The 20,742-nt window shown below is 52.3% G+C and overlaps 1 protein-coding gene and 1 long non-coding RNA gene across 3 annotated transcripts in view; one reads left to right on the plus strand and one right to left on the minus strand.

Moving 5' to 3' along the window:
* Window positions 1-3,007: 3,007 nt before the first annotated feature.
* LOC140426590 (uncharacterized) lies at window positions 3,008-6,828 on the minus strand. The gene is made up of 3 exons (XR_011948236.1): window positions 6,708-6,828; window positions 6,507-6,604; window positions 3,008-3,668 (listed from the first exon to the last, which is right to left on the minus strand). It is a non-coding gene; the product is annotated as an uncharacterized lncRNA (long non-coding RNA).
* Window positions 3,336-20,742, plus strand: part of LOC140426589 (flavin-containing monooxygenase 5-like) — a 106,505-nt gene continuing 89,098 nt past the window's right edge. Inside the window, exon 1 of one of the 2 annotated variants that reach the window (XM_072511537.1) lies at window positions 3,336-3,497. The gene's annotated coding sequence lies outside the window, so the exon portion shown is untranslated. Of the gene's footprint in view, window positions 3,498-6,738; window positions 6,830-20,742 lie in introns of those variants that run through there. The other variant, XM_072511538.1, reaches the window with a different exon arrangement.

Genomic DNA, 20,742 nt, shown 5'->3' on the forward strand with positions numbered 1-20,742 from the left:
ACCTCCCTTCCATCATAAGGTCAGAAGTGGGGATGTTTGCGGATGACTGCACAATGTTCAGCACCATTCACGACTCCTCAGATAATGAAGCAGTCCGTGTCCAAATGCTGCAAGACCAGGACAATATCCACTTGCCTGGATGAGTGCAGCTCCAACAACACTCAAGAAGCTCAACACCATCCAAGACAAAGCAGCCCCCTTGATTGCTACCCCTTCCACAAACATTCCAACCCTCCACCACCGACGAACAGTGGCAGCCGTGTGTACCATCTACAAGATACATTGCAGTAACTCACCAAGGTACCTTAGCCAGCAGCTTCCAAAGCCACCACCACTACCATCAAGAAGGACAAGAGGAGCAGATACCTGGGAACCCCACACCTAGAATTTCCCCTCCAAGTAACTCACCACCTAGACTTAGAAATATATCGCTGTTGCTTCGCTGTCACTGGGACACAAATCCTGGAACTCCCTCCCTAACAGCACAATGGGTGTTCCTACACCTGAAGGACTGCTGCGGTTCAAGAAGGCAACTCACCATCACCTTCTGAAGGGCAACTAGGGATGGGCAATAAATGCTGATCTAACCAGTGACGCCCACATCCCATAAATTAATTTTTTTAAAATCATGGTTGTGTTGTAATTCGCCAATTGACCACTAGGCATCTCACTAGTATATAAGTGAATGTTAAAGTCAGCTGACCCCTCAGACTGGCTGGAGCAGTGTTTTTCAAACTTTTTTTCCATTTTTACCAATCAGCTGTCCTTCGGGACCCACGCCGGCCAAACTTCACAACCCACCATTTTCGCTTACCTTTAATGCGACAGGTGAGCCTGCTTGGCCCTCATGGTCTCACTTGCTTTGTCATTCAATGTTACATTTCTGTATGGGCTGTTCATCAGAGATCCTGGAGCTCTGCTTTGTCCTGCCGTGGACTCTCCTGCGAAGCTCTCACCAGCAGATTCAGTTGTGAGATCCTGGCCTGTTTGTGTCTCTAGCCCTCTCTTTCCAAAAAGATCCATCTTCAGTTGTTCACGCAGTCCTGTTCCTTGCTTGCTGGCAGCTTCAAAATGGAGGAAGCACTCCTCAGTAATTTTGCGCCCAGAGTACATGATGTCAGTGTACCAGGCGGGTCGTGACCCTGAGTTTGAAAATGACTGGGCTAGAGGAAGTCAAAGAGAGAGGTTGCTTGTGCATGATTTTACTGTTTTTTCATCTGTTCTCTTGTATATAGTTTACCCACACTTAATATTAATAAATCGTTTATAGCTTTAACTACAAATGTTCTTGTAATAAATAAGGCCAACTGACAAGAACATAACACCAGGCAATAGCTTCCTCAGTGGCTAAATGGATCTCTCTGAGCCCTCTACTGAATTTTGTCAAGGTGCAGCCTTCAGTGGTGTAAGTCATTGTTTGGGGTACACCATAGATGCAGTCTGCGTTCTCTTCAAGGCTCCACTTTAGAAAGGCTCCATTTGTGCCGATTTGCTGCAGCCGGGTGGGCAGCTGTGTGATCTGTGATAAGGAAGTGATTTTTAATGGTGGGGAGTTTGGTTCCACTCCTGTCTGCACGTTCTCCACATGCCTGCGTGGGTTTCCTCCGGTTTCCTCCCACAAGCCCCGAAAGACGTGCTGTTGGGTAATTTGGACATTCTGAATTCTCCCTCTGTGTACCCGAACAGGCGCTGGATTGTGGGACTAGGGGCTTTTCACAATCTGAAATTTCATTGCAGTGTTAGTGTAAGCCTACTTGTGACAATAATAAAGATTATTATTATTATTACATGGCCTCTGCTGTTATTCCTTGGCATTGTGGCCTTAGCCAGATGGCCTGGCATGATGGGAGGCGAGCTGCAGGTGGATTGGTAAGGTTGTGTAGAGGCAGACATGGGTTGATATCGACTTTCTCCAGGAGCTTTCTCGTTGCATTCTCCCTCCTTATGTGAGGGGTCGGCTGTTGGTGAGAACTGGTAGCCAGGGGAGTTGGTCGGAGGGTACCTGTGATGATTCGCATTGTTGTGTTGAGCTGGGGATCTACAAGACGGATGGGTATGGGTTGAGTCGGACCCGACTGGTGCACAGTACTCTTCAGTCCAGTTAAGTTGTTGCCTAATCAGACCATTCACTCTCTATCACTAAGCCTACAACGGACCCAGATATGATCTAAAAAAGCCCCAATATTGGAGAGTTTTGGTAACCAAAAACCACCAGTTCCTCCTCATAAATTACCCACATCACAAACCAAATTCCAAACTACTCCTATGCTCTATCCCTTTTTTTTGTGAAATCAATGTGGTGATATACATCACTGTAAGTACTCAAAGGGTTAATGTACATACACTACACCTTGCTAAAACTTACATACACAATTTTAGCAATCTTTTAAAAAGACAAAATAGGAGCATGCACCCCCTTTCCCCAAAGCCTCAACCACTATACTAGTCCCGGGAGCTTCGCAAGCTGTTGCGGGATACTTACAATCCAAGGCTGTAGCTGGAACACGAGGTCCAGCTCAATTCGAGATGTTGTAGGGGCAGAGAGTTCAGCAAGAGCAAAAGATCCTAAGAGAGCGAATGGCCGTTTGACCACCCTTTTTATAGTCCAAAATTCAAGTTTTCGCGCCAGTCCAGCTTCTTTTGTGTGAGCAGGTAAGTTATCATTTCAAAGTTCCCGCAGGTCCCGCCCCTTCTCCTGATACATCCAGGTCGCCAGCTCCAGTCACCGAGCTCCATTGTCCTGGGAGATCGCGGTCTTCCACACCTCGTTAAGAAGATGGGATTTTCGAGTCTGCTATCCGCTCCGGAGATTGCTGCCATTACGACCTGATTATGCTGATGGGTTTTCCAGCTCCGATGGAGACAAGTTCATTAACATATACAAGGAGTTTTTACCAACACATTGTTTCTTGGCTGGGGGAGTTTCAGGGCTATTAGCATTTCCATTGTGCCCTTTGCTGATCCAATTAGTGCTGTCTGTCTACTGATGAGTTGTAAGCCCGGGGGGTGGGGGGGGGGGGGGGGGGGGGGGGGGGTGTGTGCTGCAAACATTCCTTTCACACTCACAGACAGCCAAGCTTGCTGGGAAAAATTTGGCCAAACTCTTTGTTGAAAAGGTGTCCATTTTACAGTTTCTGAGTTTAAAGTCCGGTTTCACAGTTCAAGGGGACCAGGGGTTGCCCGAGATTCTTACGCAAGGAAGCAGCTTATGATACGACAAGAGCATAACAAAACAATCAACTTCATCAATTTACATTCAAATGAATCTCATACTGTTTCCATCGCCTCCCTGGGTGGTGTGTTGCAAAGGTTGATGATTTGCTTATGAAATAATTTCAGTGGGGAAGAAAAAAAAAATGCCTGCATTTGAGAAGCGGATAAACAGCCTTCATCAGATTTCACTTCCTGGGTTAGCAGTTCAGGCAGAAACGACGTCACTTTCCAGATAAGATTTGTGGATAACGAAGAAGAGTGAGAGCAAGGGATCGGGAAAGAGGGTGAGTAAATGGCATTAGCTATCTTCTGTGGCAGGCTGACAGGGATCCTCTCTTTCCAGTCGCTTGCTTACATTCCAAATGCAACTTGCTGCTGTACGCAATCCGATATATATTTCAATGATAGAGTGAGCCTGGCGAGAGTCCAAAGCAGTGGGATCTGTGTGACTTATTCTATTTTTAAAAAAATAAAGTTAAATTAGAAAGTTGTATTTTTTGTCTGAATCCAAAGAAAAGACTGTCACGTTTTCGCACTATATTGTTTTACTTGTTTTTTTCTCTCTCTCTCTCCCCCCCCCCCCCCTCTGGCCCGCCCCAACTCTCTGAAAAACCGAGCATATTTTTTCGATTGCAGCCAAGAATCTCTCAGTTCAGCTCCCCCACTCCCAGGAGTAGCAGGGTATTCAGAGCCTCCGGCACATGTGTGGTTCAGTTCAGGGCAGCCTAACCGGGGCATGTTAGTGGACAGAGCTGGGGGTCTCACTTCCATGTTGTCCATCCCGGGGGTCAGAGATCCACGTTGATACCCCGCCGGTGAGTGACCCAGTCCCAGTCTGGCCCAGACCCTGGCCAATACCTTGGCTGAAGCACCACTCTCCTGGTGCTTTAGTTGGCATGGTTGGGCTTGTAATTGTGCAGACCAATGACCAGACTATGGGGATAGAAGGAAATCATTGGGCCGAGCCACTGAAGACCAACTTTACTTTTGGAAACTCTGGTGAACTATTCCCATCTTCTCCCCAAGCCCAGATAAAAGTATAATTTGTACCCTGGCTGATGCAACCGTGGAGAATTCCACTAATGTGCTCTAAACAAGGAGCTTGCATTTATATTTATCATCTCACAGAATATCTCCATGGGCTTCGATGATAATTGTTTTGAAGTCCCGACCAATGTAAGGAAAGCTAGCAGGCCAATTTCTGGACAACAAGCAGCAATCTGGAACAATGAGCAGACAATCTGTCTCAGTGACATTATTGGTTGGTATGACTGCAGTAAATGCAATGTACTGTCCACTATTCAGTTCAGAATTTTCATTTTCATTTCTACTTTATTTTCTTTTTTTAAACATCCAGGATTGAAGAAGGCCATTATTTGAGAGAGCTGCCCAATTACCCCCATTCCCCTCCACTTGTCCCAATGTCCTGGATTTTCATTTTCGTTTTTGAGTGTCTTTTCCAGATCTCCTTTGAAAGTTATTGGGCGGGATTCTCCACTCCCACGCCGAAGTGGCCGCGCCGTCGTGAACGCCGTCAAGGATCACGACGGCACGGAACGGCCCCGGTCCCGACCGATTCAGGCCCTGACAATGGGCCAGTATCGGGGCCGCGTCATCTACCCGCGCCAGGCCTTGTCGCCCGCGTAAAAGCGGCGCCGCATAGATGACGCGGCCGGCGCTGCATAACGGACGTCATCCGCGCATGCACGGGTTGGCCGGCGCCTGTCGTCCTGTCTAAATCCGCCCCACAAGAAGATGGGGGACGGATCTTGCGGAGCCGCAGAAGGAAGGAGGTCCTCCTTCAGAGAGGACGGCCCGACAATTGGTGGGCACCGATCGCGGGCCACCCCACATTCCATGTGAAGCCCGGTGCAGGATCCCCCCTCGCCCCCCCACAGGCCGCCCCCCAGTGTTCACGCACCGCCCACGACTGCAGCGACCAGGTGTGGACGGCGCCAGGGGGAGCCCACCGTTTTGGCCTGGCTGCTCGGCCCATCTGGGCCTCAGAATAGCGGGGGTGCCGGAGAATCGCCATTTTGGGTGTCTCCAGCGATTCTCCGGCCTGCGGCCCGCGAAACTCGACCGGGCCGTTCCCGCTGCTTGGGAGAATCGCGGGAGGGCGTCGGACCGGCGGCCCCGGAAATTTTGGCGGCCCAGGCGATTCTCCCAACCGGCGTGGGAGTGGAGAATCGCGCCCATTGAATCTGCTTCCGACTCCCGGCAATGTATTCCAGATCATCATAACTTGCTTCCTTAAAATAATTTTCCTCTTCTTCCCTCTGACTGTTTTGTCATTTACCTTAAATCCCCTGTTGCTCACCCTCCTGCCATCTTGGTTTCTCTCTATCCAATTTATCAAACCCCAACTAATTAAAGTGCCTCATCCCTGATATCATTCTAGTATATCTCTTCTGCACTACCTTCAAGATCTATACATTCTTCCTAAAGTGTGATTTCCGGAATTGGAGAGAATGCTCAGGGATTTTAAAAGGGTTAGTATCACTCCTTGCTTTACCCTATCCCCAATTTATAAAGCTGAGGGTTCCATTCTAGAAAATAGACTTCACTACTTGCACAGAATAGACTTCACGACATGTGGCACAGTGCACTGCTGTCTCACATCCTGCGCCATTTAGTTTACATTCCTGCCATTATTGTTATTATTATCATTCTTCCTTTCAAAAACGCACAAATGCACTTTTCTTGGTGTTAAGTGCCATCTCCCCGCTAGTGGCACAGTGGTTAGCACTGCTATCTCATGGCGCTGAGGATCCAGGTTTGAGCTTGGCCCCGGGTCACTGTCCGTGTGGAGTTTGCACATTCTCCACGTGTTTACGCGGGTCTCACCCCCACAACCCAAAGATGTGCAGGTTAGGTGGATTGGCCATGTTAAATGACCCCTCAATTGGAAAAGAATAATTGGGTACTGTAAATTAACAAATAAAAGTTCCATCTTCCCATTCCACCAGTCTATGTTTTCCTAAAGTCACGTAATATCCTCCTCAGTGTTTACCCCATTTCCAAGTCCTTTCATTGCATACATTGTACTATTCCTTTGTACCTGTGTGAGCTGGACTTCATACGGACCATAGGGAATCGTACTGCACACCACTAAAACATGTTAAAACCTGCCAAAAACTATGTTTTCCTTTTGATATCAATGTAAATTCTGTCTGGATTCAAGTCTTGCATTATACCACTGGTTGCAAAAACTTTGTGGTCCTTCATGGTGTGTTGTTCATGCAATTAAAGTTTCCGGGAGAGAAAATTAATCTTAAAGCGTCAGCACTTACATTGGATTTTAAGCAACAAATCGCAGTATTTGCTCCACTTAGGTTTATTGAGGTCCCCGTCCGCCAGTTCAGTCATTAAGTAGCTACACTCCAAGTCGCTATCAAAATAAAAAGAAATGCCAATGTTATTTTGGACTTTGTTCAATGACTTGGGGAAAAAACAGCTGTAGATAACAGTGATCATGGCAGCAGTCAGCAAACCTGCTTGCAGGGACAAAATTGTTGTCCTGGTGTGGAATTGGCCTTCGCTGGTTACCTGGAGAAGATAATTCTGGTGATGTCGGTGTTGCTGGCATGGTGACTTTTATTGCACTGTAATTACAGTAAGTGGAGTGAGACAGGCACACTCAATGTCCTTCAGTTTTGAAGTAAACAAAACAAACAACATCCAGATTGAAAAAGAGTGTGAAGGCCTCAGATCGATTTTCTTGAGGATGGGATGGGATTGAAAAGGGGGAGAGTGGTGGGATTGAGAAGCGGAGAGAGGGGGTTGAGAAGAGGGGAGGGGGTGGGGTTGAGGGGGGGAGGAGTTGTGGGGGGGTGGGGTTGGGGGGAGGGGGGGGTTGAGAAGGGGGAGGAGGGTGGGGTTGAGAGGAGGAGTGGGGTGGGGCTGAGAGGGGGAGGGGAGTGGGGCTGGGAAGGGGGAGAGGGGGTGGGGCTGAGAAGGATGGAGAGGGGTGAGGCTGAGAAGAGAAGGACGTGGGGCTGAGAAGGAGGGAGTGGGGTGGGGATGAGAAGCGCGGAGAAGGGGTGGGGCTGAGAAGGGGGAGAGGGGTGGGGATGCGAAGCGGCGAGAAGGGGTAGGGCTGAGAAGGGGGAGAGTGGTGTGGGGTTCAGAAGGAGGGAGGGGGTGGGGGTGAGAAGGAGGGGTGGGGTGGGGTGGAGTTGGGAAGGGGGAGAGGGGGTGGGTTTGGGAAGGGGGGAGAGGGCATGGGGTTGGGAAGGGGTGAGAGGGGGTGGGGCTGGGAAGGGGAGAGGGGTAGGGTTGGGAAGGGGGAGAGGGGGTGGAGCTGGAAAGGGGGAGAGGGGGTGGGTTGAGAAGGGAGGTGATGGATTGAGAAAGGGGGGAGGGGGTTAAGAAGGCAGAGGGGTTGAGGGGCAGGGGGTGGGTTTGAGAAGAGGGAGGGATGAGGTTGAGAGGGAGAGAGGAGGCGTTGTGAGGGGGGTTGAGGGGGAGGTGTTGAGAGGGGTTGTGGGGGTGGGCTGGGAGGGTGGTGGGGTTGAGTGGGGGTGGAGGGTGCAGTTGAGAGGGGGAGGGATTGAGATGGGGAGGGTGGTGGAGTTGAGAGGGGGAGGGGGTGGAGTTGAGAGGGGGTGGGCTTGAGATGGGGAGAGGGGATGGGTGTGAGATGGGGTTGATAATGGGGAGGGGGTGAGAGTGAGAAGGGGAGAGCGGGGGTGGGGTGTGAACGGGGAGAGGTGTTGGGGTGTAACGGGGAGAGGGGGTGGGGTGTGAAGAGGGGGCGGGGTGGGGTGAGAAGGGGAGTGATGGGACTTCTGCCCCCAAATTATAGATTAAATGTTTGACACTTGATTTGTACTTTTGATGGTTGCAATGAATTTGGAAAATAGTTTTTTTTTAAATCTAGGGCGCGATTCTCCGAGCCCCAGGCCGGAGAATTGCCGCAACCGCGCCACGGCGTTTGACACGGCGCTGGCCGTGGGCCGCTGGAATGGGCGGGGCCGCCCATTCTCCGGCCCAGTTGGGCCAAGCGGCCGCGCGGAGACGTCAGAGTCCCGCCGGCTCCGTTCGCCCCTGGTCGCTGCCGGCGGGAACTCTGCGCGAAGGGTCGGGGGGGGGGTAGCCTGTGGGGCGGGGAAAAGCGCTCCTTCACCGGGGGGAAGCCTCCGATGGGGTCTGGCCCGCGATCGGGGCCCACCGATCGCGGGCCCCAGAATCCCCACGCCATGTTGCGTAGGGGTGCCGGCGCGCTGAAGATGTCCCCACCATGCGTGGGTTGGCACGGCGCCCAGTTGGCACCAGGAAGGGCGGCTGGAGCAGCATGAACCGCTCCAGCACACGGGGCCAGAATCGGTCATCCCCGCACCCGTTACGTGCCGTCGTGAAACGCGACAGCATTCACGACGGCGCGAACCTTTCGTCTCCATTTTGGAGAATCGCCTCCCTAGTATCAGTGTTTCTATTTCTTGAAAACTACTTTCACATTCCAAAATGAATTTGTTTGTATTTTAACATTTTCTGTAAAGCAGTTAACAGTGAACCGGGAGGCTTCTCGTTCCTCCTGACTATAACCAGAATGGAGAACTTCCATCTCTGAGATTAATGATTTAGTTTCTTGCCCACTGTTGCTCAAGGCGATAAAAGTCAAATGGATATATACAAACTTTTCAATGTAACTTTTCAACCTTGGCTGCGGACTTTTATGATGCCAAAAGTCCTGTTCTGGGCTTTGTGTAAAATATGGCGGCTGAGGGGAGGGGTTTCCCATCCGCGGAAACAAATCCTCTTGTTTCCCACAGGGGCAGAAATTCTGTAAGGCTGTTACAGACATAGAGGCTGTCTGAGTATATGTCTGCTGGGCTGGGGAAGGGATCTGGGTGCTCCACTATATATGCAATGGCCGCAAGCTCTGCTGCCTGCGCGCCTAAGTGTCCGGGGAGTTTTAATGCTATCTCCTCGCGGGCGCGTCCCTGCTCGTCCTCAACATAAATCCCGCAACCTGTTATGCGTTGCCCATCTAAGACTGTGGAAGATCCATAGATCTTAATGGGTTCACACGTGTCCGGGTGAGGGGAGCTCTGAGATGAATTTCCTATCTTTCTGGGGGGCATTTCTGCTATAAAGGGGCCTGTATTATGGTGTGGAGAGATGATCTCACATTCATAGGGGGTTCCAGGGTACTGTAAATTGTCCGCTAAGTATGTGTGAGTCTTTGTCCGTTTTACTGTGATGTCCCGTCCTTGCAAGAGAAGGGTCCATCTAGCTGCACGTATTTGGCTGACGGTACCGTCCTTGAGTCATCTGTCCAGTAAAAGTTGGGTGGGGGTGTGTTCGGTCAAAATGGTGATGGGGTTCAGTCCGGTAATGTAGGAAAAGTACGGCCCAGAAAACTGCGAGCAGGTGCCTCTCACAGGTTGAAAATCCCTGCTTCACAGCATCTAAAGGTCGGGAAGCATAAGCTACTGGTCTTAACTGGTCGTGTCGTTCCTGCAGCAGCACGGCTGAAAGGGTGCAGTCTGTGGTCGCTACCTCTATTGCGTAAGGGGAAAGCGGGTCTGGAACTTGTAGTGCGGGGGCGGCTATGAGTGCCTGTTTTAATGATTCCACAGCATCCGTATGCTGCAGAAGCCACTCCCAAGGGGCCCCTTTCTTTAGGAGGTCTGAGAGGGGCGCTGCCTTGCTGGCGAAACCGTCAATGTGGTTTCGGCAGTAGCCAACCAGTCCTAAAAACGACAGGAGGGCTGAAACGTTTTGGGGAAGGGGCAATTTAGCGATCGAGTCAATTCTTTTATGCTCGATCTCGCATTTGCCGTGTGTGATAATTGTACCCAAATGTACCACTTTTTCTTCCAATATCTGGGCCTTTTTGGGGTTGACTTTACAACCAATGGAATGTAATAATTCCAGGAGTTCGGACAGAAGCTCAATGTGCTCTTCCTTTGTGTCTGTCTGCAGTAGTAGATCATCTACATACTGTACCAGACATTCGGGGCGAGAAAAGTTTGCTAGTCCATTTGCCAGCTGTCGGTGGAAAATGGAGGGGGAGTTGTGGAAGCCTTGTGGCAGGCATGTCCACGTGTACTGCTGAGCTCGGAAAGTGAAGGCAAATTTATACTGGCACGCCTTTGCCAATGGAATGGACCAGAATCCATTACTGACGTCCAAAACCGTGAAATATCGGGCATGGAGTCCCTGTTTGAGCATGGTCTCGGGACTTGTTGCAACGGTGGGGGCTGCTGCGGGGGTAACTTTTTGAGTTCCCGATAATCAATGGTCAAGCGCCATGATCCGTCGGGTTTTCTCACTGGCCAAATCGGGGCATTATTAGTAGAGGCTACTGATCTTAGTACACCCTGCTCTAATAAGCTCTCTATAACTTTTAGGATTTCTCCCTCTGCTTCTTGGGGGAATCCGTACTGTTTTTGGGGTCTAGGGTCCGGTCCTGTTACTTGTAAGGAGCCAGTCATCCGTCCACAGCCGTGCTTGTGGGTCGCGAATGCTGCCCTGTTCTTTTGCAGGACTGCCCTAACCTGCCTGTCCGTGCTAAGCGTGGTGGGGTTGAACCAAAACTCGGCTACTGCGCTAATTTTGTTCATATAGTCCGCTATGTTTAGCGTTGCGGGGGATCTAGCGGATTTTGCCATCTTCCAGACACACTGGTTGACTGGATCGAAGGATAGGTGGTGGGAATTCATAAAATCAATCCCCAGGATGTGTTCTGCTGTGTGGGGCAGGTCGACTAAAACTACAGGATGTTTTGTGGTCATGGTTCCTATTTGAATGGGTACAGGGGCTGTGATGTGTCCCTACTGCGAGTGGCCTGTAAAGCAGCTGAGGGTGATAGTGGCTGTAGTGGGCCACGTGTCCTTTTGAAAAAGGGTGGAGGAATTTATGGTGGTGCGGGACCCTTCTGTGTCCCAAAGAAACTCGATACGCTGTCCCCGAATTTTCGCTGCGACTACGGGTCGTCCTGACCTATCCCAAAGGGTATCGCAGACCCAACTGGGGGAGCCCGTACACCATCAGTCTGTTTCGGTCAAGTCCGCCTGATCCGAACAGGCGCTAACGCTCTGGATGGGCTCTGCCTTTTTCTTACTCAGAGTGCCCGTCTGCTGGGCTCTCTGTGGCTTTTTGGGGCCATTGCACTCTTTTGCAAAATGTCCCAACTGTCTGCAGTTGTAACATTCTTGTAATTTGGGTGGGGGGCTGTTCTTTCCCTCGTTTACCCAGGTGGGGTTGTGAGGAGTGGTTCTTACTGCCTGCATGTGTGCGACAGCTTGCCTTTCCTCGGTGGTTTTAGCGGCGGGTTTATTGTGAACAGACTGCTCCCAAACGCGGGACAATCTTTTAACCACCCACTTCTTGTTATGAGCCTCCTCCAAGGGATCATAACTATTACAGGCATTCTGTCCTGCCTCTGTGGCATGGGAGATAAGGGTGCGGGTCCATTTGGCCATATTGTCTGGGGACAAATGGGCACGGTCTACGTCTCCAAAAACGGCTTCGAAGTGAATCCACAGGCGTCCTGCGAACGCTGTGGGGTGCTCAGACTTCTTCTGCCTACACTTATTTAGGCCATCTGCGGGGTCACTCCGGTTATACCCGATCGCATCCAGGATTGCGGTATGCATTTCTGCAAGGGTGCCTCCTCCTACGTTCTGTGGGTCGGGAAGGGCTGCTGCTACCGATGGATCCAAACTTAGAACCATGAGCTTTACATGCTCTCTCTCATCCAGGCCGTACATGGTCGCCTGATGTTTGACGGTGGCAAAGAAATGGTGTGGGTCTGAAGCGGGGAGGAACTGTGTGATTTTCGCACACGCGTCCCGTAATTGGGTTACTGTGAGGGGGGTGGAATATAGAAATTCCGCCTCGTCTGATGTGGCTGTGCGGTGGGTTGTTACAGGGTTCATGGGAGCCTGAACTACCTGCTGTGTGGGGGGTGGGGTGCTTTTCTCCTTTGGGGCTTTCCCTGCGCACATGTTCCCTGAACATATCTCTGCGCTGATCCTGTAACTCTTCCCAATCAGGGCCGTCTTCCTGGTCTAACTTTTCCCCAAAGGTTTCTTGAAATCCCTTCTGGACAGAAAGCAGTGACTGCAGGTCTGCAATTTGCTTCCAGCACTTTGCATGGTCTATGGTGCTCTGTCTTTGTTCTGTGGTTGCAGCGCGGAGCGCTCTCAAGGCTGCCTTGAGATCACTACATTGCTTCTGTAGCGTCTCCACCTGCTTCTCTGTTTCTTTCCTTACCAGGACTGCACGCTGCGTGTCCTGATAAGCCTTTTCATACTGGGACTGGAAACTACTCAAATGCGCCAGACAAGACTGGTGACCCCGTTTGGCGTCAGCCACATCTTCGTCCTTTGCTGCTAATTTCCTTCTTAACTCTAAATTCTCTTTCTCAACCTCGCATACATCGACATTACTCATCCGATGTATGCCCTCTACTTCTTTGCGGAGCATCTTGACGACCTCCTCTGTGCCTTGCAATTGTGCCAGACAGGACACAATTGCCATCGGCTTGCGAGCTTTTGCTAAGTTCTTTTTATGGATCTCACTCATGTTCTCCCACCAAGTATGCCCTATACTTCCAGGACCTGAGTCTTCATTATCGCAGAAATCATTCCACATGGGCCATCCTTTGCCCTTGAGATATTTCCGGAACTCCTCTTCCCAAATGGGACACTGTCCCACTCTACTGCTGCTGGTCGTTGTGACCGCAAATTCCTCGGGGTTCATGAGGCGTTGCATTGCCTGCATGGCCATCTCTCCTATCCGCTTGCTTCGTTTAAATTTGGAACAGGGGGCTAAGGTGGTGTCATAGATGCGGGTACGGCTTGCGCTAATTTCCGAAAATACAGACTACCGTCAGTTTTGACGCAACAAAAATCTATCAGTTTTACCTTATAGCCCTGTTAGTTACGCATGCATACACACACTTCCAAATTATGAATTATTAATCAGAACTGCTTGAACACTTGTGGGTTTTTTTTTTTGTTTCCAATTGGATTCTAAATCAAAATTTCTTGGGTTCTCCCGGAGTGGTTTTCCACTTCTAGATCGGGTCCTGTCAGGATGTTGCCAAAATGTTGCTCTTATTTGCCTTAGTTTTATTAGCTCTAATTCTGTCACCTTTGCTCACGAGTCGCCAGGTATCTTTCTGATACCGCCACGTGGTTCAAGCTCAAGTAATGATTAATAATGCAGCACACCGCTTAGTAAAAGTTAAATCAACGATCATTTATTATATACAGCAATAAATACTTATACAATAATCCTACTTCTAGACTACTACCTACCACTAAAGGCCAATACTTAACTTTGGTGATGGCCCACCAGGTCAGGGAAACGAATGGTCTATCGAATTGGGTCTGGCCTGCGGGATTCAAAAAGGCTGGTACGAGTCGATAGTCTGGAGCACCTATCTGGTAGCGATCGCTGGAGTAAGACTTACTTGTTTCTTTGTCGAAGGGTCTCGAAGGTTGTGAGCAGGAAGAGAAGGGTCGATCTGAACTTGGCCCCTATTTTTATAGTCCCTAGGGGCTTCCCACCTCTCGGGGCAGACCTCGTACCTGGTTCCAAGTGATTGGACTTGGTCCCAATCACTGGGTTCGATATGCTCCAATAATGGGGCGATTCCTTGATCGGGGGGTGGTCGTCTACCTTCCTTTGTCACAGCCACTTCCCCAGAGCCGAATACACTGTTTTGCCTGCAGCTGTCCGTTTGAGTCCTGTTGGCTGATTTTCCCATCAGCCTCTTTCGTTCCCCATTTTAGATCGGGGTTTGACCATTCTAATCGGGAATCAGCCATTTTAGGTGGCTACAGTGGATAGCACAATTGCTTCACAGTTCCAGGGTCCCAGGTTCGATTCCGGCTTGGGTCGCTGTCTGTGCGGAGTCTGCACATCCTCCCCGTGTGTGCGTGGGTTTCCTCCGGGTGCTCCGGTTTCCTCCCACAGTCCAAAGATGTGCGGGTTAGGTGGATTGGCCATTATAAATTGCCCTTAGTGTCCAAAGTTTCCCTTAGTGTTGGGTGGGGTTACTGGGTTATGGGGATAGGGTGGAGGTGTTGACCTTGGGTAGGGTGCTCTTTCCAAGAGCCAGTGCAGACTCGATGGGCCGAATGGCCTCCTTCTGCACTGTAAATTCTATGATAATCTATGAAAATTTATTGTTATCTTCTACGATGTCCAGAATTGCACAGAATTGTTACGGCGCAGAAGGAGGCCATTTGATCCATCGTGACCATATTTCAAACCAAAAAGATGTGGTCATTAGCGACGTCATATTGAGCATTTTCTTTAGTCAAAGTGTGCCTCCAAAAAGGCTGATATTGGTTTATGGATCAGAAGGCAGGCTGAGGATATATATACCAATTATAAATTAGATGGAAACTTGATTCCGTGAGATCCAAGCTATGTTCAATTCATTATCAATGCCTGGCTATTCACAAGGATACCTTTGCACCTTGGTGTTGGAAACTTTTTTTGACCTCTTTGGGGACTGTGAGCAGCTTTAAAAGATCTGGAACACAAGAATCAATGGAGCAATGAAAGGCAGCCATGAGATTAAGATGGTGTCAGTCAGTTGGGGTACAAATAGATTGTGCTTTTAATTAGAACTAGGGATAGTGCTCCTGTCTGGTTTAACCGTGTGACATTGTGCAAACAGAATTCAAACCAACAATACCATGTGACTCTTATTGATCTAATTTGTTCTTGTGTTTTATCTAATAAACTCTTGTGGAGATGGGGGTCAAGTAGCAGAATAGAAAGCAAACTGGCTACAATGTGGAAAGTAGAGTAAAGGGTAGTTACTCAGACTAACGACAAGTGGGAACCTGTGTTCCACAAGTGATAGTGTTCTGATCACTGTTGTTCACTACTTCCAGAAACAATTAGAGATTGAAAGAACATTTTTTGATTTTCTAAATGACACCAAGTTGTGGATTTTGACAATAATAAAGGCTGCAACAAAATACGGGGGAAACATTGGCCGGGATTTTCGTCGTCCGCCCCGGGTCAGAGAATCGCCAGGAGGGGGCGCGAGAATCCCTCTGATGCTGGGACTCCGATTCTCCGACCTGGCCAGAACCGCGTGAACGCCGCAATTCTGCGGGCCGGATGGGCCGAAGTCCCGCTGACGTGACCGCAGGGGGGACGCCAGAGATGTCGAAATGGCACGGCCGTGGAGGATGCTGTTGTCGGGAGCAGAGGCACCCCAATGCCGAGGGGTCGTGTCGGTGCCGGGGGCGGAAACACCTCAGGGCCGGGGGGCGCGGGTCGGTGTCGACGGGGGGGAGCGTCGAGAGGGGGGTCAGGGTCAGGGGGGAGGGGGAAGAGTGTCGGAGGGGGGGGGGTCAGGGCCGGGGAGGGAGAGTGTCGGGGAGGGGCGGGGTGGGGGGTTGGGGCCGGGGTTATTCATGGCTGGGTGCCAGCTGGCAACAGTGGTGACCAAATAGCCCATGGCACCTGGTTGTGGAGTGGGGTATGTGCAATGAAGAATTCCGTCTACCCCCACCCCCTGCAGAATGTTATGTTTGACCATAACCCAGCGATGTTAGCTGCCATGACAGGGGCTGCTGCCTTGCATGAAGCCCTATGGGATCTGGAGCAAGGGCGTGCATGTGAGGCGGTGGAGGCTGCCGCCGAGGAGCGTGCCGCAGAGGGGCAGGTGACAGCAGCCCAGGCTGGCGGGCTGCCCGCCCGACAGGACGATTAGGAGGAGGAGGTGATGGTGATGTCACGGCGACGGAGGCGCCCGATGAGGCCTCATGTGTACCGGCGTCGCATGTCCTTCCAGGTCCTCCCGGACAGGGCACGCAGGAGGAGTCTCCGGATGAGACGGGAAACTGTCGCCCATATCTGCCACCTGACAGCACACCTGGCACCGCGTGGAACTTGGTGGACATTCTCTCCCGGTGCCCGTCAAGGTGACGGTCACCCTGAACTTCTACGCCACGGGGTCGTTCCAGTCGCCGAGTGGGGACCTCTCCGGCATTACCCAGACATCGGTGCACAGGTGCATCCGTGCAGTGACTGACGCCCTGTATCACATAGCGGACCGGTACATTCAGTTCCCCATGGACTACGCCCACCATGATGCCCAGGCAGCAGGCTTTGCCGCAGATCCCATGATCCAGGGGGTGATCGATGGGATGCACGTCGCCGTGCGGCCACCATCGGATGACAGGGCGGTGTTCATGAATAGGAAGGGGACCTGCTTCATGAACGTGCAGGTGGTCTGTGACCACCGGATGAGGATCCTGCACGTCTGCGCCCGGTACCCGGGCAGTGTGCATGACTCATTCATATTGGCATAATCATTCATCCCCGCCATTGTTCATTCGAGGGACCCCCTTGGCTGCGGGGCTGGTTGCTGGGCAACAGGGGTTACCCGTTGTGGCGTGGCTGATGATGCCTATACGGAGGCCACAGACTGATGCGGAGCACCGCTACAACGATGCCCATTGTGCGACCAGTGGTATGGTCGAGAGGTGCTGTGGGCTGCAGAAGATGCGCTTCAGGTGCCTGGACCGCTCTGGCGGGGCCCTCCAATACCCGTCGGAGAGGGTCGGCCGCATCGTTGTGGTCTGCTGCATCCTGCACAATATAGCCCAGCAGAGGGGCGATGTGCTGCAGGCAGGGCAGGGGGAGGAGGAGGAGGAGAAGAGGGAGGATCACGACGAAGGACATGCCTCTCCAGATGAGGAGGAAGTGGAGGGGGGGCATCGTATGGGACATAGGGGCTGGACAGGGACGGGAGGCTGCCCAACGATACCGGCTGGGCCAGCGGGCACAGGAGGAGTTGATAATCGCATGGTTCACAGACTAGGGGGAGTGAAATTCACTGAGCATGGGCACAGACGACACAGTATGGCAGCACCCCACCACACTCACACCGCCCACCACCGATCACCCGCATGCACCCCTCCATTGCACATCCACCTGCGGCACAACGGGCCGGGCTCACACGGTCGCCAGTGGAAGCGGGTCTATTGGAGGCCATGGAGGATGATGACAACCCGCTCTGCGATGAGCTCTGGGCTCTACATCGTTAGACAATGTCTGACTCATGGCCACAGTAACACCCTCCACCGTCCCTGCATGCGGCCTTGAAACTGCGTCGCATTTGCCTGTCGTCTGGCTTGGGGCGGGTGGCGGGTGCGACCCGGGGGAGTGGGGGGCGCGCACCACACTCAGCGGAGAACAACGTTTCATCACCCCTCACCCATACTGACGCTCACTTCCCACCCCACCCCCACACGCATCGGACAGAGCACAGAGGCAGCTTCTGCAGGTGTGAAAGTGAGTTTAATTACAAACATTACATCATATTGAGCATTTTCTTTAGTCAAAGTGTGCCTCCAAAAAGGCTGATATTGGTTTATGGATCAGGAGGCAGGCTGAGGATATATATACCAATTATAAATTAGATGGAAACTTGATTCCGTGAGATCCAAGCTATGTTCAATTCATTATCGATGCCTGGCTATTCACAAGGATACCTTTGCACCTTGGTGTTGGAAACTTTTTTTGACCTCTTTGGGGACTGTGAGCAGCTTTAAAAGATCTGGAACACAAGAATCAATGGAGCAATGAAAGGCAGCCATGAGAGCAAGATGGTGTCAGTCAGTTGGGGTACAAATAGATTGTGCTTTTAATTAGAACTAGGGATAGTGCTCCTGTCTGGTTTAACCGTGTGACAGTGTGTAAACAGAATTCAAATCAACAATACCATGTGACTCTTATTGATCTAATTTGTTCTTGTGTTTTATCTAATAAACTCTTGTGGAGATGGGGGTCAAGTAGCAGAATAGAAAGCAAACTGGCGACAAGGTGGAAAGTAGAATAAAGGGTAGTTACTCAGACTAACGACAAGTGGGAACCTGTGTTCTACAAGTGATAGTGTTCTGATCACTGTTGTTCACTACTTCCAGAAACAATTAGAGATTGAAAGAACATTTTTTGATTTTCTAAATGACACCAAGTTGTGGATTTTGACAATAATAAAGGCTGCAACAAAATACGGGGGAAACATTGGCCGGGATTTTCCTCGTCCGCCCCGGGTCAGAGAATCGCCAGGAGGGGGCGCGAGAATCCCTCTGATGCTGGGACTCCGATTCTCCGACCCGGCCAGAACCGCGTGAACGCCGCAATTCTGCGGGCCGGATGGGCCGAAGTCCCGCTGACGTGACCGCAGGGGGGACGCCAGAGATGTCGAAATGGCACGGCCGTGGAGGATGCTGTTGTCGGGAGCAGAGGCACCCCAAGGCCGAGGGGTCGGGTCGGTGCCGGGGGCGGAAACACCTCAGGGCCGGGGGGCGCGGGTCGGTGTCGGCGGGGGGGAGCGTCGGGAGGGGGGCGGGGGGGGGGGGTCAGGGTCAGGGGGGAGGGGGAAGAGTGTCGGGGGGGGGGGTCAGGGCCGGGGAGGGAGAGTGTCGGGGAGGGGCGGGGTGGGGGTTTGGGGCCGGGGTTATTCATGGCTGGGTGCCAGCTGGCAGCAGTGGCGACCAAATAGCCCATGGCACCTGGTTGTGGAGTGGGGTATGTGGAATGATGAATTCCGTCTACCCCCACCCCCTGCAGAATGTTATGTTTGACCATAACCCAGCGATGTTAGCTGCCGTGACGGGGGCTGCTGCCTTGCATGAAGCCCTATGGGAGCTGGAGCAAGGGCGTGCATGTGAGGCGGTGGAGGCTGCCGCCGAGGAGCGTGCCGCAGAGGGGCAGGTGACAGCAGCCCAGGCTGGCGGGCTACCCGCCCGACAGGACGATTAGGAGGAGGAGGTGATGGTGATGTCACGGCGACGGAGGCGCCCGATGAGGCCTCATGTGTACCGGCGTCGCATGTCCTTCCAGGTCCTCCCGGACAGGGCACGCAGGAGGAGTCTCCGGATGAGACGGGAAACTGTCGCCCATATCTGCCACCTGACAGCACACCTGGCACCGCGTGGAACTTGGTGGACATTCTCTCCCAGTGCCCGTCAAGGTGACGGTCACCCTGAACTTCTACGCCACGGGGTCATTCCAGTCGCCGAGTGGGGACCTCTCCGGCATCACCCAGACATCGGTGCACAGGTGCATCCGTGCAGTGACTGACGCCCTGTATCACATAGCGGACCGGTACATTCAGTTCCCCATGGACTACGCCCACCATGATGCCCAGGCAGCAGGCTTTGCCGCGGATCCCATGATCCAGGGGGTGATCGATGGGATGCACGTCGCCGTGCGGCCACCATCGGATGACAGGGCGGTGTTCATGAATAGGAAGGGGACCTGCTTCATGAACGTGCAGGTGGTCTGTGACCACCGGATGAGGATCCAGCACGTCTGCGCCCGGTACCCGGGCAGTGTGCATGACTCATTCATCTTGGCATAATCATTCATCCCCGCCATTGTTCATTCGAGGGACCCCCTTGGCTGCGGGGCTGGTTGCTGGGCAACAGGGGTTACCCGTTGTGGCGTGGCTGATGATGCCTATACGGAGGCCACAGACTGATGCGGAGCACCGCTACAACGATGCCCATTGTGCGACCAGTGGTATGGTCGAGAGGTGCTGTGGGCTGCAGAAGATGCGCTTCAGGTGCCTGGACCGCTCTGGCGGGGCCCTCCAATACCCGTCGGAGAGGGTCGGCCGCATCGTTGTGGTCTGCTGCATCCTGCACAATATAGCCCAGCAGAGGGGCGATGTGCTGCAGGCAGGGCAGGGGGAGGAGGAGGAGGAGAAGAGGGAGGATCACGACGAAGGACATGCCTCTCCAGATGAGGAGGAAGTGGAGGGGGGGACATCGTATGGGACATAGGGTCTGGACAGGGACGGGAGGCTGCCCAACGATACCGGCTGGGCCAGCGGGCACAGGAGGAGTTGATAATCGCATGGTTCACAGACTAGGGGGAGTGAAATTCGCTGAGCATGGGCACAGACGACACAGTATGGCAGCACCCCACCACACTCACACCGCCCACCACCGATCACCCGCATGCACACCTCCATTGCACATCCACCTGCGGCACAATGGGCAGGGCTCACACGGTCGTCAGTGGAAGCGTGTCTACTGGAGGCCATGGAGGATGATGACAACCCGCTCTGCGATGAGCTCTGGGCTCTACATCGTTAGACAATGTCTGACTCATGGCCACAGTAACACCCTCCACCGTCCCTGCATGCGGCCTTGAAACTGCGTCGCATTTGCCTGTCGTCTGGCTTGGGGCGGGTGGCGGGTGCGACCCGGGGGGGTGGGGGGCGCGCACCACACTCAGCGGAGAACAACGTTTCATCACCCCTCACCCATACTGACGCTCACTTCCCACCCCACCCCCACACGCATCGGACAGAGCACAGAGGCAGCTTCTGCAGGTGTGAAAGTGAGTTTAATTACAACCATTACATACATGTGTCCTTGCCCCTATAACTAGTCTGTGCCCTGCACACGTGCCAACTTACTCAGTGTCTACTTTTCTGGCCTTACGGACCCGATGACTACGTCTAGGCGGTGCCCTAGACGGTATGGCAGGAGTGGAGGCGGTCTGCTGTGACTCCTGCCCTGTGAC

The sequence above is a fragment of the Scyliorhinus torazame genome, chromosome 7 (assembly GCF_047496885.1).
Source record: "Scyliorhinus torazame isolate Kashiwa2021f chromosome 7, sScyTor2.1, whole genome shotgun sequence".
Taxonomy (NCBI): Eukaryota; Metazoa; Chordata; class Chondrichthyes; order Carcharhiniformes; family Scyliorhinidae; genus Scyliorhinus; species Scyliorhinus torazame.